This window comes from Lygodium microphyllum, unplaced genomic scaffold (genome assembly GCF_053477565.2).
Source record: "Lygodium microphyllum isolate KBCC unplaced genomic scaffold, Lygodium_microphyllum_v1.1.10 scaffold_41, whole genome shotgun sequence".
Taxonomy (NCBI): Eukaryota; Viridiplantae; Streptophyta; class Polypodiopsida; order Schizaeales; family Lygodiaceae; genus Lygodium; species Lygodium microphyllum.
In genome coordinates, this window is record NW_028229524.1 from 1,456,747 (window position 1) to 1,476,837 (window position 20,091).

A 20,091-nucleotide genomic window follows, 5' to 3' on the forward strand; every position below is an offset into this window, starting at 1 on the left:
AACACATGCAAATACCCTGAGTTTAGCATCCAACTCATTTAAGCATTCTGTGACACTTCTATGTTCAATGAGGGCTTGCTCGGTTGCTATCTCATGCAAGGTTCTAGGAGTTTCCCTAGGCTTTAGCTTATGGGGGGCTCAAGCCTAGATGATCAAGATTGGTCAACGATGCTAGGATTGCTTATGCTCTCAGGGTTTCCATGTTTCTCCTGAGGCTTTGTTATTGCATCATGGTTCTCTTTGGATGTGACTGGTATAAATTTGTCACCCTATTGTGATAGTGTTCTATCCACTCTTGATTGGCCAATGCGAGTTCTGTTGTCGGTGGATTGAGTGTTGCAAGCAACCGTTGATGGTAACGGCTGCTTTGATTTTTCAGAACACACAGATGTGTCTGAGGTTTCACCGCTATTAGGAGAGACATCAATGGGTTCATTGGTGGATGGACTCGATGCTTTATTCCTCAGCTCTTCGGTACTCTTGGTTTCAACCTTCTTGGGGTCTACAACCACTTGCAACTGTCGTTGTTGTTTTTGTTCTTTTCTCTTCTTTTTCTTGGGAAATCGAGATGTATCCCTTGAGGAATTGGGACCTTGAACTAGGTCAGTCATTGATGTGCTTGGCTGGGCCTCAACATTCTCTTTCTCTATTGTGTCCTCATGGGACATAGCCGCAGCCTGCTGAATAGCCTCGCTAGGTTGTGAGGGTACAACTGCCTCTCTTTTTGGAGAGTCTAGCTCTTCAGCCAATTCCCTTTTGTTTAACTCCTCCAACCTAGGCTTTAGGCGCTTTGGAAGTGCTAGAGTTGTCAAGGAAGTTGGTTGCGACACCTCCTCCACAGGTGAACTACTAAGGACACGTTCCGCAAGGGACATTGTCACGGCCAAGGGCTGTGACTGCCATGATCCTTGATTGAAAGTAGTAGTAGCTAGTTCAATGGACTGGCTACTATTGGTGGATTGCAGTGTCACGTCCTTAGGCCAAATGTCTTTTGTTGCCCTTTGAGCATTCACTCGGTTGATCGAGCCACGGTGGGTTGCACAGGCATATCCTTGGGTCAAGAGCTATGGGTGGTGTCATGTTTCACCTCTCAGATGTTTGGAAGCTTAGCTGGAGATAGAGATTGGGATTGAGCAACTGCACTTGACGACTGTTGTTGTGCTTCCTGTGTCCGTTTAGGGAAATAGGGTGTAGGAGACTTGGGACTCCTAAGTGGCTTTGACACTGGCTGGAAGATTTGCTCATGGCTGTTAGATGATTTTGCCATTTGCTTTGTTGAGCATTTAACCTTGCCATGAGCAATGTTGTGCCTATGATGCCTGTTATCCTCTTGGGAAATCAAAGACTCCTCTGTCGCTAGTGGCTTTTTCTTACCCTCAATGATTACATCTAATATCTGCTCATCACGCACGCTAGGTTGAGGTTCTACCCTTCAAATAGTCCCAATTGGTTTCTTGATTCCGATCGTGAGGGGCTCGGTCACTCCCATGTCTTTGACTCAAGACTTGGTTTTTCGTTTAGATCTCATCCTAGGCTTCTTTGCTCTTGATACGATCTGGTCTTCAATTGATAGAGGAGGTTTAGCGGGGGGTTTTGGCACCCAAATCCATCGGTTACCTACGTAATACCCTTGAGCATGTAGCAACGCTTTGGATATCCATCGCGGCATTGTGTTGACCCTCCATCAATGCCTTTGTCTATAAGGCTTGGGCTTCTTTTTGGGTCTTCTATGATATTTGTAAGTCCAAAGCCCGTCCTTGGCATTGTCTCCTGACCTTCTTTTTTCAAGCATGGCCTTACTCACTGGTTCTCGTTGTTCGACCTATGCTTGTATCAACTCTTCCAACAAGTCCTTGCTCTTGTTAGCATGCTTGACTATTATGTCAGTATCTTCCTTGCCTTTCCCTTGAGGTTTGATGAGGTCACCCTTCCTAAAGGTTGTGACAATCCTCACACCTGGTAGTCTCAAGTGTATCTTCTGTGCTACATAATCGGCCTCACACTTGGTCGCCCTCTTGAAGGGTCTTCCTAGGAGGGTTTCCTTTCCGCAATTAGCATTATTTGGAGAAACATGAAATAGGATAGGCAAGCTCTCAATTTCAATTGTCGCGAGGATTTTGCACTTCCCTATAAGTGCTTGTGGATGTCCCCCGTAAGGACTAAGAGTTGCATTAGTCGGTGTGAGCTCTGAATGGCCTAGTAGGGTCCATGCTTTGTAGGTCAAGATATTAAAATCTACTCCATCAATTAGAGCATTGATAGTGTGCTCTCTTTTCACGGTGAGTTTGACCCTAAGATAAGTAGGTGGTACTATGTTTTCGTCTTCCGTGTCTTGGCTTGTAAATTTAAGCCTTCTGACAAATACCCTTGAGTCCCCAACTGCACAACCAAATGTGGGTTCTCCACAGATGTCTTGGATCGCCTGTGCAGTGCTATTCAAGGTGCATCTATCGTCAGGACTGTCATATCTAGTCATCCTCTCAGTTGTAGCTTGATGTTGTTGTTTTCCGCTTTGAATAGATACAGTCCGAATGCAACACATACGTGTTTTTGTGGTGTGGCCTTTTTGCCCTTGTTGGCTAGATTGTCCCATTGAGGTTCTAGGGTCTCTCTTTGTCTTTTTTCGAGTTTGGGCTTTTGGTTGCTCTTTTGTAAGTGAGAATCCATGCCTGTGTAGAGCCATTACTACACTAAGGTCTAATTTGGAGAAATTGTCACGACATGCGTTTTCTCTCCAACCTACTTGGGGGAGGTGTGGAGGGGACAGAGCCCCCTCTATGGGGGTCCGGGGGGCACCCCCCTGGCCTGCAGGGCCGTGATGGTAAATGCCATGCGCAATTCGCTGGACCGTTTATAGCCAAGTTTTGAACTACTTGCTCTAGATTTCAGCCCAGTAATAGATCTATGATGTGGTTTAGGCTCTATATGGTCTCTCGGTCAGTTTTAGGGCCTACAGGTTAAAATTTGAAAAAAATCCAAATTCGGCCCAACAGGTCCGAATTGCAGGGGCCGAATGCCCGCCGAGGGTCGAAGCCTGAATGAGAAAGGGCCGAATGTGACTAGTCCGAATGTCAAATTTGGCTAGTCCAAGTGTGGTTGTCTGAGGGCCAAGTGGCCGAGTGGATCGAGGGCCGAGTCAGGTGGGCTGAGTCAAGTGGGCCGAGTGGCCGAGTGGTGAATTCGGTCGGGGCTGAATGTCAACTCATCCAAGTGGGGTTGGGCCGAGTTGGCAGGGCCGAGAGCCAAATTTCAAAGTTGGTCTAAATGCTTCACTTGAACGGGCCAAGCGAGAGGCATCCAAGTGTAGTGGGCTGAATGGCCGAATGGTCCAAGGGCCGATTGATTGAGTGGTCCAAGGGCCGATTCTGGGACTTGGTCCAAAATCACCGTCACTCAGACGGGCAAGTGCGATGCAATTTTTACTGGACTTCAAGAATTCTTCGCGCCCTGGGCTAGACAAATAACTCCTAGATGACCATATCGAAATAGGTCCACGCAATGAAGCTCTCTCCTGCTCTCCTGAAACCCTTCAATGCAAAATGTGGCCTTTCTTGCCACTCCTGGCCCCTTATCACCCTGCCCAAGCTTGCACTCACCTTAGTCTTGCTCCCTTCACCAACATTTAACCTAAATTTTCATTTTGTTGCCCTTCTTTTCCGTGTTTCAACCTGTTATACAACAACAAAAAACCCTACTGTTTGCTCTAATGTTTTGCTCCTATCCTTCCTAAATGCAAGAAAAATTAAATAAGGAAATACCTACACTACTCCATCATGATTTTCCAAGTCCAAAAACCAAAAACCTACTTGCTAAGGAGATCGAATACCTCTTCAAAATCCCTCGCTTCCTACCTATCTACCTCAAGCACCGGTTCGAGGAAAACCCTACTTCGATGCTCGATTCGAAGCGCGCAAGCACTCAAGACTTGAATCCGTTGGTCCCGGCAATAGAATTAAAATGTGGGAGCTTTCGCTCAACCTCCAAGACCCATGGACCGCTTATTGCTTCAAGCATTCCAAGCCGAGCACTAATGGCTACCTCTCACATAGCTGACGCACCATCCATATCTACGGGTGTAGTGAGCTTACCTCCATGCAGATCGAGTTACCTCCTCTCCCGCGCACTCCGATAGCTCCACGATCCAAGTGCAAGCTTCAAGCAAGCTCCATTCTCAAGGTCCACGCTCCAAGCTCCATTGTTGCGAGAAAGACAAGAGAAGAGAAGAGAAGAGAAGAAGAGAGGAGAAGAGAGGAGAAGATGGGGAGCTTCTCCTCCCCAGTCCCTCACCCTCACACACTCACTCCCTCACACTCTCACACTCCCTCTCTCAAGCACAAGCTCAAGCAAGCATGAACAAGAAGAAGAAGAAGAAGAAGAAAAGAGCCACTTTTGGCCACACACAAGAATGAGCTTCCCATTCACTTTTCAACTTTATATACAAAACCTTAAATCCCTTTTGGGCGGTCATCCTCTTATCCCCTTTTTTACATGGCCGATCATAGGCCCTTTTTCCCATTGTCCTTCTATCTTCCTAGCTTCCTTCCTACCGCCCATCTACCTTTACAAATTGCACGAGTGAGAGCCCAGCACTCTTTAAATTAAACCATGATGCACTTGTGCTCTTTTACAAAAGTATTGACTTGTGCTTTTTCTTGTGCACCTTTTTCCTTTATTTAGAACTTTTTTGCACTTCTTGTGCTTCCATATTTTTCTTGGTGTGCCTTCGTCTTCTGTTTCACTTTTTCCTTGGCCTTTGTCTTCTGCTTTAGATTTTTCAGCTTTTCCAACTTATTCATCTGACGGTTAACAGATATGTGTTATTGTAGCAAAATTCAGCAAGATGCAACCAATCATCCCAAGATGATTGCATGTCATGACAAAAATACCTTAAGTACACTTCCACCCATCAATTAACCCTTTCGGTTTGACCATCGGTTTGAGGGTGGTAAGCCATACTAGGGGTAAGAGTAGTGCCCATGGAAGTAAATAAACCCTTCCAAAAATTTCCCATGAATCTAGTGTCTCTATCCAACACTATTCTCAAAGGCATACCATGTAACTTGAACACTCCTCCCATGAATTGACCAGCTACTTGCTTTGCTGAAAATTGTGTCTTGGTTGGAATAAAATGGTTTGATTTGGTAAGTCTATCCACCACAACAAAAATACTATTCCAACCATGCCTTATGGTAGGAAGGCCCGTAATGAAATCCATTGAAATGTCAGTCCATTTTCCTTGTGGAATAGGCAAAGGTTGAAGGAGACCAGTTGGTAATAAAGAAGAATCTTTATTTTGTTGACATTCCAAGCAATGAGAAACATACTCCTTCACATCCCGCCATAAGCCTTTCCAATAGAAACACTTGTGCACTTTGTCAAAAGTCTTAAAGAGACCAAGATGGCTAGCCAAGGGTGAAGAATGCATCTCTTGAAGGACTTTCAGCTTAAAACTGCTTTGAGGGATCAAATAGACCTTTCTTTTGTACCATAAAAGTCCATTATGCCATTTGAAGTTTGAATATTCTTCATTTACCCCTTGCTATAATTTCTACATTATTGTGGCAGTATGCTCCTCCATCATGTATTCCTCTTGTATATCATTTATCCAATCTTTATATATAGTGGAGACAATAGATACATTACATGCCCACATCCTAGAGAGTGGGTCCGCCACTACATTGTCTTTTCCAGCCATGTATGCTATCTCAAAATCATATGATTGAAGAGTTGCCAACCACCTTCTTTGCTTAGGAGACAAGTTAGGCTATGAGAGGAAGTACTTCAACACCCTATGGTCACTTTTCACTTTAAAGTGACTTCCATAGAGGTAATGATGCCATTTTTTGAATGCATGTAGTATAGCTAGCATCCCTTGCTCATATACATGCATTTGTCTCTCTTTTTCATCAAATGTTCTACTCTCATATGTAATGACACCATGTTATTGGGCTAAAACAGCCCCCAATCCTCTTCCACTAGCATCTGCATAGATCACAAAGACCTTAGAAAAATCTAGAGACAAACCAATATGGATGCTAAATGAGGAGTTGCTTCAGCTCATTGAAGCTTTTGTCGGTTATTTCATCCCAAAAGAAGGCTTCTTTATTTAACCTATCCGTTAATGGTGCAGCCACATGAGCATAATTCTTGATAAATCTTCGATAAAGGGAAGATAAACCAAGAAAACCCCTCAATGAAGTGGTATTTGTTGGAGTAGGCCAATCTTTCACACATTGGACCTTTTTTGGGTCAACCTTGATGCCATTTTCTCCAACAATGTGTCCCAAGTATTCTACTTCTTTGGTCATGAATGTACATTTGGTTGTTTTAGCAAACAACTTGTGACTCCTCAATATGTCAAAAACTTCTCTAACATGCTGTAAATGCTCCTCTTTGTCTCTACTATATATCAATATGTCATCAAAGAACACCAAAACTGTCTTGAACAAAAGTGGCTGAAGTATCTTGTTCATTAAAGCTTGGAATGTGGCTGGAGCATTTGAAAAACCAAAGGGCATAACCATAAAATGATACAATCCCCTCTTGGTCCTAAATGCAATCTTGTATTCATTCCCCTCCTTCATGCGTATTTGATGGTATCCCGATCGCAAATCGATCTTTGAAAAAACCTTGGCATCCTTAAATTCATCCAAAAGATCATCAATCCTTGGTATTGGATACCTATTTTTGATAAAGGCCTTGTTCAAATCCCGATAATCTATGCACATGCAGAATGAACCATCCTTCTTCTTAACTAGAAGAACGGGAGAAGCAAAGGGAGATTGACTTGGTTGTATAAGACCCATTTCAAGTAGCTCCTTTACTTGGCACTCAGCTTCTTCTCTTTCCACCTTTGAAAGGCAATATGGAGGTTTATTGATAGGCTTGGTATTTGGAAGCAAGTCAATGGGGTGATCCACTTCACGCTTTGGAGAAAGAGAGGTAGGTGGCTGAAATAAATCATTATACTCTTCCAACAATTTACAAAGACAAGGATCCATCTCTTTTGAAGGAGTAGAGGGCTTATTAGAAGAGGGCAGATCCTCATTAATCTTTGACAAGAGAAGGGTAAACATACATGCCTTTGCATTAATCTCTCTCTTAATCTTCTTGGTTCTGATCACCTCTAGCTTCTTCTTCTCAATCCCTTGAAGAGTAACTTGATGTCCATGCCATTGAAATTCCATTTGCAGCCTATTCAAATCCATGGTAAACCTACCAATACTTTTCACCCAATTGCAGCCAAGTATGACATCAATGGGACCCATCTCCAAGGCAATAAGATTCACTGAAGTGATACAAGATGATGAAAAAGTGATGGGACATTGAAATAAATTTGATAACTACTCTCATAAACTCCATTTGCCACTTGGATGTTGAGATATCGAGCTCCACTCGTGATATACCAGGGTGACCGTTGTGCATTTATGTCACCGACTTGTCAGTTGTAGATGCGGTTGGTACACCGCCCATGAATAATAGCTAGATGACAGCTACCCTTATCTACTCTAGTTCATGGCTCAGTTAGTATGCCACCTTAGTTAGTTGTCTTTGGTTTGAGACCCATATATAGGGTTCTTCTATTTCTTTGTATGAGAGTTCTTTTGGCTTACACAACTAAGAAGAGGAAAATTGTTTTCAACCTCCACCTGTGTGTGTATTCCCCCATTGTGCAAGCAAGAAAGCTACAAGTGAGACTCCTTCCTTCTCTCCCACAATCTTGACATGGTATCAGAGCCTTGTTCGTGGTAAGGAGCTCAAGAAAGCAAGCCAAGCTCGCGGTGTTCTGGTAAGAGGAGCAGTGTTGCTTTCATTTTCTGTTTTGGGAGCAGATCTCTGCAGGTAGCACAGCCGAAAATTGCAAGAGTGTATTGTCTCAGGTTGAGACGCCCTTCGCGGTGAAGTAAGAGGGCAGGCGGGTAAGGGCTTTAGCCCTTGGAGACCCTGTTTTTTTTATTTGAGGCCATTTCGGGGCCTGTTTTGGAGGCGGAAGTTTTCTGCACGCACTCAGGAAAAGGCCCAGTTTTATGCTATGTAGCCACTATTCTACAGATCGGTGAAAAGTTACTGTAGAAATTGCATCATATGCTTGTGTGCAGAGACGTTGGGAGTTACAGAATCATCCCTGTTGCCTGTTGATGCAAAATCGTCACTAGGAAGTGATTGTGTGGTCAAATACCACTTTCGTCAGTTTTGCAGATTTGCCTTTGTAAGGCTGAAGCTGTGTTCTTTGCAGTGACAGAATTTTTTGCAGTGTTCTGTAATGGCGTCTGATTCTCTCTCACAGATTGTCACTGAAAAGCTTGACAAGAACAACTTCCAAGCATGGAAGTTTAGAATGATGAATTTCCTTATGGGAAAAGGATATTGGGAATTTGTTGCAGGAAATGAAGAAGAACCAGTTCTTCCTGATGTTCCCAATCAACAGCAAATGCAGGCATTTAAAGCATGGCATGAGAGAGCCAGGAAAGTTATATACTGGCTGTCTATCAGCATTTCAGACTCTATGATTGTGCATATTCAAGATGCAAGTATGCCAAAGGAGGCATAGGATACTTTGTCAAAAATGTATAGCACAAATACGCAAGCCAGGAAAATGCAGCTCAAGCAAGAGTTGCACAATGTGCAAAGAGAAAGTATGAGCATCAATGACTACCACATGAAGGTGAAGAAGATTGCAGATGCACTTGCTTCCATTGGGTTGCCAGTGGAAGATGATGATTTAGTCTCAGTGACCTTGAATGGTCTAGGAAAGGATTATGCACAGTTCCGAACATCCATTTCCGTCCGTGAAAGATTTCCTGATTTTGAGGAGTTGATTGCTCTTCTAATTTCTGAGGAGCAGAGAAATGGTGGTGCATCTTCTTCAGGAGGAACTTCAAAAGAAGCTGTCTTCTACTCAAATGCTGGAAGAGGTAGAGGCAGAGGTAGAGGAGGCCGATTTGGAGGCCGTGGTAGAAATCAGAATATGCAGCAAACTCAAGAAAACCAGTCCTATGGAGGAGGACGTAGTAACTCTAGAGGCAGGGGGAGCTAAAGAGGTCGTGGTGGATGGCAAAGAGGCCAAAATGCAAACAGTAATGTTGAATGCTACTACTGTGGTAAAATGGGTCATATGGCTAAAGACTGCTATAAAAAGCAGAATGACATCATGAATGGAAAACTGCAACAAGGGAATTATGCATCTTCTAGTAGACAGGGTGATGACAGAAATGAGCATTTGTTTATGGTGCAGCACATGAACAATTCTGTGACAAGTGCAGAAGAAAGCAATGATGTATGGTATGTTGACTCAGGTGCATCAAACCACATGACAGGTCATGCAGAATGGATGAAGGATGCAAGGAAAATGGAAAAACCAGGATTTGTGGAGACTGGTGATGATACTACACATCCTATTGTGCAGATTGGAAAATTTCCTTTGTCTATGCAGGATGGGAAAAAGAAATACTTGTCCGATGTATTTCATGTCCCGAATATCACCAAGAATCTGGTTTCTGTTGGTCAAATGGTTGAGCAGGGCTTGCAGGTTAGATTTAATCCTCATGGATGCTTTGTTGAGGATATGAAAAATAAAGGTCGCTTGATAGCAAAAGGAAAGAAGAAGGGCAGAATGTTTACGTTGGATGCAGACATGTCTGAATTAAGTGCAGCAATGTTTGCACATGGGACCGGTGTAGTTGCATATATTGATATCTGGCATAAACGCATTGGTCATGTTAATGTACAGCGACTTAAATCAATGCAGGCCCAAAATATTGTTGCAGGATTGCCTAAATTCAAGGTTGCAGAAATGCATAATGTATGTGAAGCCTGTCAGTTTGGAAAACAGGCAAGGAAACCATTTCCTAGACATGTTCAAGAGAGTAAGAAGCCATTGGAATTAATCCACTCTGATGTGTGGACTACTAAAGCTGCATCTCTTGGAGGCTGTCATTATTTTGTCACTTTTATTGATGACTATAGTAGAAAAGTTTGGGTGTATTTTATGAAAAAGAAAAGTGAAGTTTTTGGGCATTTCAAAACTCTTAAAGCTGTGGTTGAAAAAGAAACATGCCTGCAAATAAAATGCCTAAGGTCAGATGGAGGGGGAGAGTACCTCTCAAATGAGTTTGGAAGGTTCCTGCAGGAGCATGGCATAAAGCAGCAATATTCATGCAGTCATACCCCACAACAAAATGGAATTGCAGAAAGGAAAAATAGGCATATTGGAGAGGTATCTCGTGCCATGCTCAATGAAAAAGACCTGCCAGATTTTTATTGGGCTGAGGCAGTTACTACAGCAGTCTACATAATGAATAGGACTCCCACTGCAGCAATACATGGGATGACTCCAGAGGAGAGGTATACTGGTAGGAAACCAGATATTTCTCATTTAAAGATTTTTGGCTGCATTGCCTATGTTCATGTGCCTGATGAGTTGAGATCCAAGTTGGATCCAAAAGGTGAGAAGTGCATCTTTATTGGTTACTCTTTGCAGCAGAAAGGGTATAGATGCTATAACCCTTCTACTCGTAAGTTTACAGTGAGCAGAGATGTTGTTTTTGATGAGATGAGTAGCTGGTATAAACCAGTAAATGTGATTGATAATGTAGATGCACAAAATGGCAATGTTGCACAGAATTCACAGCAGCAGTCACAAGATATTAGTGGACCTGGAGCGTCCTCTAGCAGTGGTTCACATTCTTCACCATGGACAGACAGATTGAGATCAGGAGAATCTTCTCAAAGCAATTTAGATAGTGGTATGCAGGTATCACGAAAAGGAAAAGAGAAGGTAGATCAGCCCATGTTTGATGTGAATGCATGTCACTCTTATGTGGATGGTGAATCCAGTGGCTCAGAACAGACAATTGATGATGAGTTGGGTATTCCTTCTATTGTTACACCTGGAGTAAGGAAGACCAGGGATGTTTTGAGAGCACCTGGGAGTGAACCTACTTTGCGCAGGTCTACCAGAGCTAGGTATCCTGTGGATGGCTGAAATATGATGGATTTATAGCCATTCACTATGCATATATGGTCAAAGTGATACAGGAACCAGAACCCACTTCTTTTGAGCAAGCCATGGGAAAAGAAAAATGGGAGAAAGCCATGGATGAAGAAATGGATGCCTTGGAAGCAAATGCTACATGGGAGTTGGTACCTTTTCCTAAAGACAAGAATGCAATTGGCTGTAAGTGGGTTTATAAGGTGAAGCACAATGCAGATGGTTCTGTGAACAGATACAAGGCAAGATTAGTAGTCAAGGGGTATGCACAAACATATGGCATTGACTATGAAGAAATATTCAGTCCGGTTGCAAGGATGGCAACCGTAAGAGCAGTCATTGCTATGGCTGCATCAAAGGGATGGTCTTTACATCAGATGGATGTAAAGAATGCCTTCTTGCGTGGTGATTTGCAAGAAGAGGTCTACATGGAGCAACCACCAGGTTATGTGCATGTTGTTCATCCTGAGTTTGTTTGCAGGTTGAAGAAAGCATTGTATGGCTTGAAGCAAGCACCTAGAGCATGGTCTGACAAGATAGGACAATATCTTGTCACTATTGGCTTTCAGATTTCCAAGGCAGACTTCTCACTTTATGTGAGAAAAACAGAGAAAGGTATTATGCTACTTGTCATTTATGTTGATGATTTGATTATGACAGGTGACAGTGATGAAGATATCCTTCATGTGAAAATGCTATTGAAGCAGAAGTTTGAGATGAAGGATTTGGGAGAGCTGCGTTATTTCTTGGACATTGAGGTGATTAGATCACCAAGTGGGATATAGCTCTTGCAGAGGCAGTATGGATTGGACATGCTGTCCAAATATGGGATGACAGGTTGTAAGCCTATTTCAGTTCCTTTGGAGCAGAATGTGAAGCTGAGCGCAGATGCAGGTGAGCTTCTGGAAGACCCTACTATGTACAGACGCATAGTAGGAAGTTTGATTTATATGACTATTACCGCTGTTGGATTGGTAAGTCAGTTTATGCAGGCTCCAAGGAAACCGCATTTGGATGCTGCTAGACGCATACTCAGGTATGTGAAGTCCACATTGCAGTATGGACTATTTTATGAGACTGGGGTTCAGATACAGCTGTATGGATACACTGATGCTGATTGGGCTGGTAGTATTTCTGATAGACGATCTACCAGTGGATATGTGTTCTCTTTTGGGAGTGCTGCAGTCACTTGGAGCAGCAAGAAACAGCCTACAGTTGCCTTGTCGAGCATAGAGGCCGAGTACAGGGGTGCAGCAATGGCTGCATGTGAGGTAGCTTGGTTGCATAAGCTACTTTATGATATGCATCAGCCTACAGATGGGCCAGTTGTCATTTATTGTGACAACATGAGTAGTATACACTTGGCAAATAACCCAGTCTATCATGCTAGAACAAAGCACATTGAGGTGCATTATCACTATGTGCGGGAGAGGGTTTTACTAGGTCTTATTGATCTAGTTTATGTCAGCATAGAGGATCAGGTAGCTGGCATATTCACGAAGGCATTGGGCGCAGAGAAGTTGCGCAAGTTCAGAGACCTACTTGGTGTGCAGGAATTGGAATTGAGCTCGAGGGGGAGTGTTGAGATATCGAGCTCCACTCGTGATATGCTAGGGTGACCGTTGTGCATTTATGTCACCGACTTGTCAGTTGTAGATGCGGTTGGTACACCGCCCATGAATAATAGCTAGATGACAGCTACCCTTATCTACTCTATTTCGTGGCTCAGTTAGTATGCCACCTTAGTTAGTTGTCTTTGGTTTGAGACCCATATATAGGGTTCTTCTATTTCTTTGTATGAGAGTTCTTTTGGCTTACACAACTAAGAAGAGGAAAACTGTTTTCAGCCTCCATCTGTGTGTGTATTCCCCCATTATGCAAGCAAGAAAGCTACAAGTGAGACTCCTTCCTTCTCTCCCACAATCTTGACATTGGATTCTTAGTGATGAAGGCATTTCTTGTGTATACAACTTCAGCCCATCAAGAGATCGTGTATTAACGAAGCTATGTGTACTCCCAGTATCAATAAGAATATGAGAAATTTTTCCATTAATGTAGCCTTTAAGGTGTAATGTATTGTCCCCTTTGGGACCATTCCAAGTATCACGGGAGATGGAACAAAGCTCTAATGAATCCAAATTTGTCAAAGTGTCATCCATAAAGTAACCACCCGAGTCGAATGGAAAACTATCCATAGGGTCATAGAATTCTTCATGGCAATCATCATCATGGTCATGCCTCTCCTCAAGAGTGGGTAAGCAATCAAGCTGAGATAGATTACCTTCATTTGCCTCAACATCCGATTCCTCTTCAAAGATCATGCTCACTTTCATATTCTTGGCTTTGCATTTTGTATTGTGATTGGGAGACCATTTCTCCCCACATTTGAAGCATAGACCTTTCGCATACATGTCCTTCAACTTGTCATTAGACACATGCTTTCCTTGCATAGGAGCTGAGTTTTGCCACTAATTTCAGTCCTCTTTCCATCTAATCTATTTTCAGCATTAAACCTGAAATTAGTACCTTGTTTTGGTCCATAAATAATAGGGAATGTAGGGATCTTACTGTAGGTATTTGTTGGCTTCCCTCCTTGCTGAAATTCAGTCTTTGATTGCCCATAATTTGTAACTATTCTAGTGGACTGGTTTTGACTGAAAATATTGCCATGTTCTTTGCTGAAAACTCTTGTATTTTTTACCATACCTTTCAGCCAATTGTATGGCATCTTGTAAAGAGGATGGTTTCATAGCTCCCACTTCCGACGATAGAGAAGATTCAAGACAAAATATATACTTATTCATCTTGGCATTGTCGGATACTCCATCCACATACATTGAGAGGTTAAAGAATTGGTTAGAATAATATCTAGCCAATAATCCCCTTTGCTCAAGAGCATACCACTTCTTCTCTAACTTCTCCTTTTCAATAGGAGACACAAAAACTTCGATCATTGCCCGCTTTAATGCATTCCATGTTAAGAATTCATTACCAATCCTTGACATGTACTGCCACCAAGTGTATGCGTATCCTTCCAAATGTAGGGATGCAAATTTTACCTTGGCATTCTCCGGTCTAGGATACAAAGAAAAATACATCTCAAGCTTGTCAAACCATTCTTCTAATTCGGTAGGGGATGGATTTTCACCCTTGAAATTAGAAATTGTTATTTTCTCCTTGTATTCCGCTCATATTGATGAGATTGGCCATTATTGTGTTGCTCTCCATAAAAGTTTGGACCAAAAGAATTTTGTCCTTGAACATCATTATTCCATGTTCCATGAATATATGGTTGTTACTATCCATGAATATTTGCAAACCCATTTGGCTGATTAAATTGTCCTTGCGGCGGAGAGAAAGAGTTTCCAACAAGAGGCTATCCATAAACTTGATGTCCATACATTGGAGAGTGTATATTTGTTGTGACATTCATTGGTGGTTGATGTCCATTCATTTGATGAGACCAAAATTGATTTAAATGAGGACCTTGTTTAGAGTGCTGATTATATACATGATTATTATTGACATGGTGTTGTCTATAAGAATTTGGAACTGAATTCACGTGACCATGTCCATTGTATGGGTGCTTCCCATGAGAATTATTACCTCCACTTGCTTGACCATGATAGGACCTTTGTTCTTTAGCTTTCTCTTCATGTGTAGATTTAGGGATATTAGAAGGCTGTCCATAAAAAGACTTGTAAAAAGAATGGCATCCATGTGTGTCATCATCAAGCCTTGAGTTAGCTTGGGCCTTATCTTCCAAATCCTATCCATGAGGGCTAGTGTAGATCTTGGGTTGATTTAGGGGCTGAAATTGAGGCTGAACATGAGAGGGTTGAGCTCTTGATGGATGTCCAACTTCAAAGTGCCCAACAACCTTAGAAGTTGTGGACTTTGACTGTTCTTGGACAATGGGAAGACTTGGAGCATTTGGAATAGCTGTAGGTAATATCCTCTCACTCAAGAGAGCCACAAGTTTTTCAATGCCCGATTTCATATCCTTAATGTCGTTGAAGAGTTGTTGAAAACTGTTAGAATCAATAGAGACATGAGTAGTGCCAACCCCATTCACTTGTTTGTTTACTGCAGCATGTGCTCAACTTATCTCTAGCTCCTCATTACCATGGTTCTTAAGGTAAATAGCCTCTTGTGAAGCTTCATGCTCTTTATCGAGTTGATAGTCCCTTAATCCTTCACTGATGATATCCATAATGGGTTCCTTTCTTTTATTTTTAGCCATAGGTGATGTCCTGTCCTAAGTGTATAGCAGATGAAAAACTCAAATATCTTGAGCTCTAATGATCCAAATGACACCAACTTCTTGGCTTTATATAAAACTTAGGATGCTCCCTTTCAAATGAGCTATCAAAGGTTGAAAACGGTTGAGTACAGAAAATTTTGTAAGCAATTTACTGTAGCTGTCCGGGATTTCCTGCAACCTGTGAATGCTCTATTCTGGTCATTAAATGACTTGTACCATCAATTTCATGCATGTACCAACTATGTAGACCTGCAAATGAACTCCATACAATAATCAATACTGAAAATAACCTATGCAATTAACCAAGGATTGAACAATCCCACTGTATGTTGCAAAAGAAGGATCCAATCAATGGAACTTTGCTTGAAAACCATGTTCCAACTCTTTATTGCTAACCCAAATAACAAATGCCACCAATAGCATTCATAATGCTCCTATCCCCATTTGCCAATTGCATTGCATTATGTTTCCATACATTTGCCTTTGCATCATGTAACCCAGGCCAAATATATCATGCTGAAAGCTGAATTCTTGTGCCCCTTGAGTGGTACTTGCACCTGAACTTCAAATGCGTGGGATTTGAGACTTGAGGGTGTGCAAATTTCCCTCTCAAGCCGATTTGTGCTCCCCTTCAGGGTCCTTGTCAGTAGGGGATTGTCACCTCTCTTTTGTCCTACCAACTCGCTTGGAATCCACTTTTTCCTCCTGGGTAGATACATGGCAGGTCAATGCTAGATTAAGAAAACAGCTTGAAATGCATGTATTGGAAAGGATTTGATTGTCATTTCATGATATGCATGAGAATGGAAGAAGTTGAACTGAAAATGAAGTAGGATTAGGTAAGGAATACCTGCAGTAGTGACTCACTGATTTACAATTGTATTTCACTTACCATTGGGCAACATTTTTTATTCAAGGTAATGAGACAAAAGAAAAACAGTTCAATGCCAAGTTAGAGAGGAATGGGTGAGACTTTGAAGCATTGGAAGTGGTTATTTTCAATGAATGTAAGTGATCAATCAGAAATTAATCAATAGGGTTGCTAAATGGATTATTCATGAAGTGTTTTTAAGAGAATAATTGGAAATTCTGAATCATTTTAACCCCTCATTCATCAATTGGATCATCTCAACAATTGGATTCAGAAGGGAGAGATTAAAGATGATTTAAAATACCTCATATGCTTGTGATTGATGAATGTAGTTGATGTAGAGTCCTCACACAAAAATAGACTGTCTTCAGCTATAAAGATCCACATAAATCCCCAATTTTAGCAAGCTTCAATGTTAGAAAAACTCCCACCTTCATATGGACTCCATTGTCGCCACATACTTCAATGATGGTTGATGGAGTAATCTTCTTCTATTTGATGAAGAACTTGGAAGATGGTAGAGAATAGCTCCAATATAAGCTGAATACTCCAATTATTGGCAAGAGAACTAAGAATTTTATTGACATTGAATATACAAGCTGTCCAAAGCTTCCATAGATCAGAATAAACCCAAAGATGCTTCAATGTTGCTTCAATGTTGACAATGGATTGAAGCCACGTGCATAAGCAAGCTCCAGGAGTGATTTTCCACCCATACTCCCTTCATTTGCTTTAAGAAATTAGAGGTTTTTAGTTGCTATCCAAAACTATCAATAATAAGGTTCCATGGGAGAGAGGAAAGTCCACAATAGAGAGAAATCTTGCCAAAGCTTGAAGGAATGCACTTGGTCAATGCTTTAGAGCCTTAATCGTAAGTAACTTGAGCTCCATAGCTCACTTTTGGCAAGAAATAGGCATGAATATGCAGTAGACACAATTCACGCTATTGCCTACTGCTGTGTTCCTGGATAGAAATGAAGCATATTGTGCCATTCCACCATTCCATTGAAAGCTTGAGAGATGGAGAACAAGGTTATGAAGTCCTTTTTTGCATGATAGAGATCACGGGCAATAGATCTTGTTCAGCCTTTGGCCATGGATTCTTGAGAGAAGCTTGAAAGGAAAGGGAAGAAACCCATGTTCTTGAAAAGTAACTCAAGTTTGAACCAAACTAAGTCCTGTAACCTTCATTTTGTCCAACTTACCCCAATTTTTGGTCCAAAACTTGGTCACGAGTTGCCAAATTGGTTGGATCCCACCATTATCCACGAGTTCATGCCAAGAACCTCCATCTTAGTCACAGTTTGTGAGAGATCTCCATGTCAGACCACGGTTATAAAAGAACTAACTCCTATGACTAAATTTTAAGTGCGGTTTTCACTCCCTAGTCACTGCAACTAAATCTATTGCATGAAAATGACTTCGGACAAGATCTAAACTAATGCTCTGATACCAATGTAAAGAAGAACTAATCTAACAATTGAAATGAACAGGAAAATCAAAAATACTCTAAGATACAAATGACAAGAAATGAACTATACTGAGATTCCAACATGGCCATGCCATGGAACAACTTCCATTACCATAGCACAATGTAGCCATGGACTATCATCCAAGTACAAGAAAATGTGAAAGACAAGAAGAATGAATTTTTTGATAATGCCAAAGAATAATGCTACATTAGCACTTCTTGCCTTTTATACTAAAACCTAAGTCCTCTTTCTCTAGGCTCAAGTATTTACAAAGTTTTATACTTGGAATAGGCTTTAACTCTCATGTTGATAATTTGCTTCATTACATACACCATGCTACACATGTATTCACTGCAAATGTGTTTTGTCACTTTTTCTTTATTACGCACTTGAATTTCTTACTTGAGATATTTGGCCAATGTGGTAGCCTTACCATTTTCTAATGTGATGGAGCAATCGAAGGTACATCTATAAAACTAGTCAAACATTTCTACAAGTAGCTTTTCTTTATGCGAACACCTCCATGGCAAGTGTTCTTGAAATATGTACCATAAGTTTGCGGTAATGAGACTTCTCTATACCTTGGATGTTTCACATTTCCAAAGACCTATACTTCTCCAAAAAATATAATCCATGAGCATATAATATGTGCTGCAAAGGTATGGAGCATTGGCATTAGATTTGAAACATCAATTTATACAAATATAAAAGAACATACAAGTAGTAGAGTTGAAGGTGTACCATGTAGTGGTGATGTTGGTTTCTCCCATGCATTGACAACTAGCTTTGTAAAATCATTGATCACTATAGAAAACTCATCTTAAGTGGAACGATTTGTTGACGGCTTTAGCATTATACACACTAGCTTATCAAAAGAATAGCAAACTTTCACTCGAACATTCTTAAGACTAGTCTCTTTTTAAATATATACTATATTTGCATAAATCTTTTCATAACTCTCACTTTATTTTTTATGGCTTGCCAATTATATTGCTCAATGCCTTCATCCCACTCGTTGATATTTTTTGTGCTATGTCATAAGTTAGACTTGATACTTTTTTGTCCTTTTTAATCTTATCCTTGCCTCTATGTACACCTAATTAACTTAATAGCTCCGTGACTTTCTCAATAGCCAATTCACATCTGGAGGGAGACTTCATTGTGTATATATAATTAATATGTAACTTCAATAACTCCTCAAATATATGCATGAGGCAATGCAAAGTTGAAAAATGGTCATTTTCAATGTTAATTAAAAATATGGCTTTTCAATTCTCGTCAAGGGGTGACCTATTTAGCAGCACCTTTCTATTGCATCCCAGTACTCCTCCCTTCCATACAATATTATCCATAGCCTTAAAAGAACTATTTTTTTCATATAAAATAAATAAGGCAATGAAGTTTATGCCTTAATATCATAATTGAACATATACTTTAAAGTCTTGAGATTGCCGCCCAAGTGTCAATTAATATTGAATTATCTAAGATTCTTGCCACTTATTTGCTTAGAAATTATATTCAAATTTGGAGTACGTTGGACGATTCGAGAGAGAGCATTATGGACCTCCTTGGGCACTTCGACTACTTCTAGTTACCAAATTTTCTTTTTTAACTGTACATTAAATGGTTAGATAAGAATGCTATCTTTTGTATAGGCCATGGTATAATTCATCAATGTAACATCCACCCTCTCCAACTTACATCTCTTTACAATTTGACATCCATCAAGGTTGATAACAAACTCCAAGGTTGAAACAAAACCTAGTAATTATAGTTGGTACAAACTTAGTAGAAACAAGTATATGATATTGAATTTATAATGTTATATTAGAACAAGTCAATATTTTTTAATAGCGTCGCACCTTATAGAAATGAGCCATGGCACATTGCAACTTAACCAATGCAAAAATATATATATTAAAGTTATCATAGTCATAAGAAATTTTTCTAGCTTTAGTTCCCTCTAATTTCGTTTTTCTAGTGATTTTTTTAAAAAATATAGTATTAAATTAGCAATGGATATATTTCGTACTCATCTTATAGCTCTAAGCCAAAATGATCGAGGCAAAATCATGTGCTTTAGCTATGAGCAATGCATTTGCTATCTTATTGTATATGACCTCATAGCCTTGTCGACTACCTTCGACTATATCACATACTATTTGAACTTTTTCCATATAAGAACCTCGTTTAAAGTAGCAAGCTGGGGGGCACATGTCAAGGGTCTCTCAAAATTTCAATCAAATGCTTATGTTTTAAGAACGCCTTTAGAAGCTCCATCTACTGACCCTCATCTTAGCATTTAGCATCATTAAAAAGGTTTCTTTTTTAAAAAGAGACATTTTCAAAGAGTGTAGTAAATTTAGATTGTCTTTCAATAAAAAATAACAAACCTACTGCTTAGACATGTCTTTTTTGTGCTCCACCATTCAAGGATTATGATAGCATTGGTAGTAATTGACATTTCCTTTCCTTATAACTTTAAATAAGCATT